We start from the raw sequence: 7,500 nt of genomic DNA, 5'->3' as shown, positions 1-7,500 counted from the left end.
ATGCAAGGGTTAACCAGTACTCTTATTCATTCAGCCTTTTTTTTTTATATCATGTGGGCTTTTCACGGGAATTTATGGGCTAAAGGAGATACTTTTTGTGGTACCTCCTATCTCAAAGCCCACCCGCTAGGAAACCGTTGCCCCGAGTGAGGAAGCCCAACCTACACTCGGACCGTGGACAGGATTCGAACCCGTGCGCTTGGAGACCCCTCGGACCCCAAAGCACGCATGGTTCCACTGCACCACGGCGGCGCCCAAAAACTCTGGAACTCCCTGCCTGCTTCTGTATTTCCATCTACCTAAGACTTGAACACATTTAAGAGGGAGGTCTCATGACATTTATCCCATTCTTCTGGCTAACTGGGAACTGGCATCTAAGTGGGCCTTTTTGTTTAATAGTTCTTGTTGCCCTTGACCAGTTTTCCCCTCTTACATAAAAACAGACCAGCTACAAATAAGACTAATAATCAGGACAAATGAAAAATCGTATGAATGGTTATAAATTACACCAGATCAGATTTGAAGAGAGAATAAGTGAATTGCAAAGGTGAAGGAAGTCTCACCACTCTGTCCATTAAGAAGAGCACCAAAAAATAAGACTCTTTTAAATCGAGACAAATTCGAACTCGTATGAATGGTTGAAAACTACACGAGATCGGATTCAAAGAGGAGATAAGTAATAAATAAATAAATAGATAGAAAAAAAAAATAAAATAACGATTACTACAAAAAACAATAAATAAAGAAATAAAGGAAGAATAAAGACATTGGTTGATGATACGAATGGATAAAAACTAAACGAAATCAGATTCAGAGAGGAAATAAGTATAAATAAATAAATAAAGAAAAAAACCAAACAAACACGGTAAAGAAATTAGTAAAAACAAAGATAGAAGGAAATAAAGGAAAAAAAAAAAAAAAAGGGATTGGTTCAAGAGCAGGGCTGAGGGTGAGAGGAGGCTGGGAATAGCGAGGTAAGTTTACAGGTGTTAGGTTCAAGAGATAAGATCAATTTACGGACAAAAGTGACAGATGGTAAGACTTAAATGTACCACCTGATTTTTACGTGTCCATTTCATTGTTTTTGGGAAGTTATTTAACATTTTACACTTCTATTATCTTTCTTTTTTTTTTTTTTTTTTTGCTGTTTACTTATTCAATTTACTACTTTTGGTGAGTCATTTAGCATTTTACATTTCTTTTTTTTTTTTTTTTTGCTTTTTATTCATTTCATTATTTTTGGTAAGTCATTTAGCATCTCACACTTCTATTTTTTTTTTTTTTTTTACTCATTCATTTTATTATTTTTGGTAAGTCATTTGGCATTTTTCACATTTCAATTTTTTTTTGTATGATTCTCACCATCTTGAACCTTTCCAGTATAATTTGATACATTTTCTGAATCACGAAATACTGATACACTTCATTTTATTTCCAGCCTCTTTGTAAACACGATGGAGCTACTCAATCTCACATTTCTTCTTTAATCTCTTCAGTACCAGGACGCGTTTCCATATCCACTCTAGTTACTTACTATTTGGCGATTTAATACAGCTTCAGAAACATAAGTTGGGATGAGAATAGTAAAGACTTTGGCCATTAATCTTCTGACCTCCATAGACCCTTCCTAATGTAAATAAAATCATCAAATCATACCCAAGAATTTAAGGTAAAAATGTGTCTCAGTATTGAAGGAGTTAGTTCGCCTTCTCCTTCTTGGTGGTGAATGTAAAGATTGCCAACAGTTATTCTTAGTCTCAGCGAAATAAATAACCTATTTTTCATGACTAAAACATGTATTTACTATCAGTTATGACGCTCTCCTATTTCCCGCCAATGTGCTTAAAATACACATTAATATCACGTCTTTTTTTTCTTATTGATGTTTGTAAAGATTGCTAACAGATATTCTAAGCTGAAAAAATTAACCTACAGTATTTCCACAAAGTAATTAAAACATATAGTATTAATTATGACGTTCTTCTATTAATATTACGTGTTTTCCTTCTTACTAGTGTCTGTAAAGATTGCTAACAGTTATTCTTAGGCACAGCTCAAAGAATTCATGTATTTCCACAAAGTAATTTAAACACATATATACTACTAGCTATGACGCCCATCTATTTATATTACGTGTTTTCCTTCTTGCTAGTGTTCGTAAAGATTGCCAATAGTTATTCTTGGTCATAACGAAAGAATTAACGCATTTCCACGAACAAATTAAAATATATACCAATAGTTATAGCGCCCTTCTATTCATATGACTGGTTTTCCTTTTTAATGGTGTTTGTAAAGATTCAGACGACAACTACTACTACTACTACTATTACTACTATACTACTACTACTACTACTACTACTACTACTCCTAACACTTATTCTTGGTCATAACGAAAGAACTAACCATTTCCACAAGGCAATCAACAATATACGTATCACCTATATCGCTCTTGTATTTCCGGCCAATATGCTAAAAACACACACTAATATCACGCATCAAATAATTCATAGCGAGTTACCCTTATTAACTGCATATTTCTTTACCTAATGTGCGTTGATCAATACCAGTTTTTTTCAGTCTTCCTCCGCGGTGAGGTGAACATGTGGTGACGTGTGTTCATGGGTGGTGAAATTTGGAAAGTGGAGCGGAAACCTATCTAGGATTTTAAAGAAACGTGATATTGGTGGAGAGAGAGAGAGAGAGAGAGAGAGAGAGAGAGAGAGAGAGAGAGAGAGATATGAACTGTGGCGCAAGGGGAATGCTGCCACTACTGCTGCTGCTACCACTACCAGTACTACTACTACTGCTACTACTTCTACTACTACTATTACTACTACTATTATTACTACTACTACTACTACTACTACTACTACTACTACTACTACTACTACTATACTACTACTACTACTACTACTACTACTACTACTACTACTACTACTACTACTACTACTACTACTACTGATGATGATGATGATGATGATACTAATAACGACGAAATTTTTTCCTCCTCCTCATCCTCATCCTCCTCTTTCTCCTCTTTTTCTTCTTCTTCTTCTTCTTCTTCTTCTTCTTCTTCTTCTTCTTCTTCTTCTTCTTCTCCTCCTCCTCCTCCTCCTCCTCCTCAATTTTGTTTTCTCCATCTTCCTTTTGATCATCGTCCTCTTCAAGAAATGAGGCCACATCTAAACACAGTTAACGTCCTACACACATAAGGAATTCAATACACTCCGTCCTCTCTCGCCCCTTCCTATTTATCCACTTCTCTCATTAACTGACATCGATCAATATACACACACAAAAAAATAAAATAAATAAATAAGATCAAATCAAATCAAATCAAATAAGAACAAATGAATAAATAAATAAATAGATAAGATAAAATAAATGAAGAGAAAAAGAAAGAATTTGATACTACTAAGAAACTCATCTCATTTCCCAAACCGTCAGTCAAAACACACTTGAATATTCTAATAACACGTCACATCTTCCCTCTTCCACCTTGCAATCCTTCCAGTGACAGTGTAATCTTGTCGCTGTGTTAACCATTTCACTGCCACACTATTCCTAATCCCTCTGCTTATATGAGACAATTAACACCACCTAATCTAACACATGACATCTCTATAAGCGCTACGTGCAGCAAAAGGGATTAAAATGAAAAGATATTGAAATTTATAACCAGTTTAGCTCTCTGTACTTGAGTTGTAAGCTTATTCACGCTGAGTTTGTATCACGTGGGCAGTCTTGTATCACGTGGGCAGTCTTGTATCACGTGGGCAGTCTTGTATCACGTGACCTCGTTCCTCGCAGCGTGACTCGTGCTGACCTCAGAGGGAAGCAAGAAGAAGTGCATTTAATTCCTCACCGTCATTATGTTCTTTCTTGTCTGTCTCTCGCCTGCCTCCTCTCCTCCCTCCTCCTCCTCCTCCTCCTCCTCCTCATCATCTCATCATCATCATCATCATCATCATCATAATCGTCGTCGTTCTCCTCCTCCTCCTTCTCCTCCTCTTCCTTCATATCCTCATCATCATCGTCATAGTCGTCTTCATCAGCATCAGCTTCTTCTTTTCTTCTTCTACTTCTACTTCTTTCTCTTCTTCTTCTCCTTCTACTCCTTCTCCTTTTCTCTTTTTTTTCTTTCATCTTTCTTCTTCTTCTTCTTCTTCTTCTTCTTCTTCTTCTTCTTCTTCTTCCTCTTCTTCTTCTTCTTCTTCTTTCTCTTTTTCTCTTTCATCTTTCATCTTCTTCTTCTTCTTCTTCTTCTTCTTCTCCTTCTTCTCCTGTTCTCTTTTTCTCTTTCATCTTCTTCTTCTTCTTCTTCTTCTTCTTCTTCTTTATTTCATTTATTTATTTATTTCTGTGTTTTCTTACTCTTCTTTATTCCTTTTCCTTTAATTCTCTCTCTCTCTCTCTCTCTCTCTCTCTCTTGTTTCTTACTTTTCTTCTTTTCTTTCCTTTGTCGTCATTTTAGCTTTATTTTTTTTTCTCTTTTTCCTTCTTTCCTTTCCTTCCCTTTTGTTGAATTCTGGATGGTGCTCATTTTTTTTCTTTCTTTCTTTTCCTTTGTTGATTTTTCTAGGTTTTACTCTTTCTTTGTTTTTTTTTTCTTATTGTTTCTCTTCCTTTTTCTCATTTATTCATTTCTTCTTCCTTTTTTTCCTTGTTTCATTTTCTTTTGTTCCTTTTCTTATTTTTTTTATTTTTTATTTCCTTTTCTTTTCTTGTGATTTGTTTCTTTTTTCTCTTTTTTCTTACGTTATTTCTAGAAAGGTTAGTTCTTTCATTGTTTTTCTCACTTTCTCTTCTTTTTCTTTCCTTTCCTTTGTTTATTTTGGGGTAATTTTTGCTCTTCTCTTCTCTTTTCTTGTTATTTATTTGTTTTCTCTTGTTTTCTTAAGTTATTCCTGGAAAGTTTACTGATTCTATTTTTTTTTTTTTCTTATTTCGCCTCTTTTTCCTCCTCCCTTTTGTTTGTTTATTTGGGGTAATTTTTTGTTCTTGTCTTCTATTTCTTGTTATTTGCTTGTGTTTCCTCTTTTTTCTTGCGTTATTCCTAAAAATCATAGTTCTTTTTATTCTTCTTTCTTATTTTTTACTTTTTTTTCCTTTCCTCTTTTTTTATATGGAGAAATTTTGTTTTCTTGCTATATTTTTTTCTGTTTCCTCCTAGAAAATTTAGTTCCTTTCTTCTTTATCTATTTTTACTTCTTTTTCTTGACTTTCCTTTGCTTATCTTTTACTTTTTTCTTCATTTTCTTTTCCTCAAACAGTGCATGAGTGATTTCGCTAATTATGAAAGTTTATTCAGCATTTTTTTTTTTTTACCTTTCTTTTGTTTCTAGAGGCTTATTATTATTTTTTTCTTCTAAAGTAATGAATGAGCCTCTAGTTTTTTTTTTTTCCTTCTCTTTTCCTGGAACCACGTGGACGAGACATGATGCTTATTCTACTTTTTTTTTCCCTTTTATTCAATTTTCTTCCTTTCATATCCTTTCACCTTTTTCTTTTCTTTCTGCCTCTATTTTTTCCCTCTCTTTTCCTGGAACCACTTGACTAGAAATGATGCTTATTCTACTTTTTTTTTCCCTTTTCTCCATTTCCTTATTTTCCGAGATTCTTCAATTTTTCTTCCTTTCATATCCTTTCACCTTTCTTCTTTTTTTCTTTCTCTCCTGGTTTTTTGTCTCCATTATTATGTATAGTTATATTTACAAGTATAATAAGCATGAATGTATATCTTTTAATTAAGCTTCTATTTTTTTTATTATTATTATTTTTCTATTTATACCATGTGGGCTTTTCACGGGAATTTATGGGCTAAAGGGGATCATTTATGGGGTATCTTCTATCTCAAAGCCTACCCGCTGGGAAACCGTTGCCCTGAGTGAGGAAGCCCAACCTACACTCGGACCGTGGACAGAATTCGAACCCGTGCGCTTGGAGACCCCTCGGATCCCAAAGCACGCATGGATCCACTGCACCACGGCGTCTGAACGATTATTAAACTTTTATTTTCATTAACCATTATTTTTCTTTAATTTTATACTTAATGGTGTATTTCCTCTTCCCATTTTTGTCTGTTTTCCCTTTTCCTTTCGCTCGCATTAGTAGTTGAGATTTTTCCATTTTGTTTTTATCCTCTCTTTTATTCTTTTACCAGTTATTTTCATGAATCTTTCTAATTTCCTTTCATTTCATATTTAGAGAGCGTATATTTTCTTTCTCATCCTTGTCCGTTTTCCCCTTTTCCTTTCCTTCGCTTTCCTGGCATTAGTAGTTGTGGCTGTTTTACTTTTCCTCTCTTGTATACTTTCAACTCTTTTCTTTCCTCTCTACAATTGGTGTTTGATCGATTACCTACCTATCATTCTTACGAACCCTTATAATTTTCCTTTCATTTTATATTTAAGGAATGCATTTATTTTTCTTTCACTTTAAACTTCGAGAACGCATATTTCCTTTTCCACTCCTGCGCCTTTTCCCTTTCCTTTCCTTCGTGTTCGTGGCAGTAGTGGTTGAGCAAACGCTGGATGTAAGCCTTGAGTTTTTATCGTCCCAGCGTGCGTCATAAAGGCCGCGGGAGAGGAGTGAGTGGAGCAGCTTTGGTCGGCATCTAACTTGTCCTCGGCCTCCTCCACTCCCTGACCACTGCTGCGGGCTCTCTAAAGACGGGTTCTCTTAATGCGGTGAGAGTTCAGGACATTATCTCGAATCACTGACAAGGAAATGAGTGATTGAGTAATAGTAACCATTTGAAACAGTAATTCTTCCCTTGTTTTTGTAAAGAGGTACATAAAACTGTTCTCTAGCTTCGTAATACAGAGTTAAGTTTCAAAGTGTAGTTTCAAAAGGTATCTCTGACAAAATGATAAGCGATTGAGTAATACTGGAATATCTGAAACATCTAATCACTTGTATTTGTAAAGTGTCACATAAAACTCTTTTCCAGCTTCATAAAATATTCAAGTTTAAATATCTAGTTTCGAGAGGCGCCACTGACAAGGAAATGAGTGATTGACTTATACTGAAACATTTGAAACATTTAATCATTTGTATTTCTAAGGTGGTCCACGCAATTGTTTTCCATCTTTACAAAATACAGTTGAGTTTCAAAGTATAGTTTCGAGAGGTGCCACTGACAAAACAATGAGCGAATGAGTGATAACATTTGAAACATTAATTTATCCCTTCTATTTGTTAAGTGGTCCACAAAACTGTTCTCAAGCTTCATAAAATTTCACAGGAATAGTTTCGAAAGGCACAACAGACGAGGAAATGAACGACTGACTAACACTGAAACATTTATAATCCGTCTCTTGTATTTGTAAAGTGGCCCACGAAATCTTCCCCTTTCCGGCGTCCATCCAGCTCGTGCCACCGGAGAGAGAGAGAGAGAGAGAGAGAGAGAGAGAGAGAGAGAGAGAGATGTGTGTACGAGTGTGGTGCTTCGTCTGTGTATTTCCTAAGCCAGGCACTGCCACATGTAGCACCACAGCC

The sequence above is a fragment of the Portunus trituberculatus genome, chromosome 19 (genome assembly GCF_017591435.1).
Source record: "Portunus trituberculatus isolate SZX2019 chromosome 19, ASM1759143v1, whole genome shotgun sequence".
Classification (NCBI taxonomy): Eukaryota; Metazoa; Arthropoda; class Malacostraca; order Decapoda; family Portunidae; genus Portunus; species Portunus trituberculatus.
Note: the sequence above shows the minus strand (reverse complement) of the source record.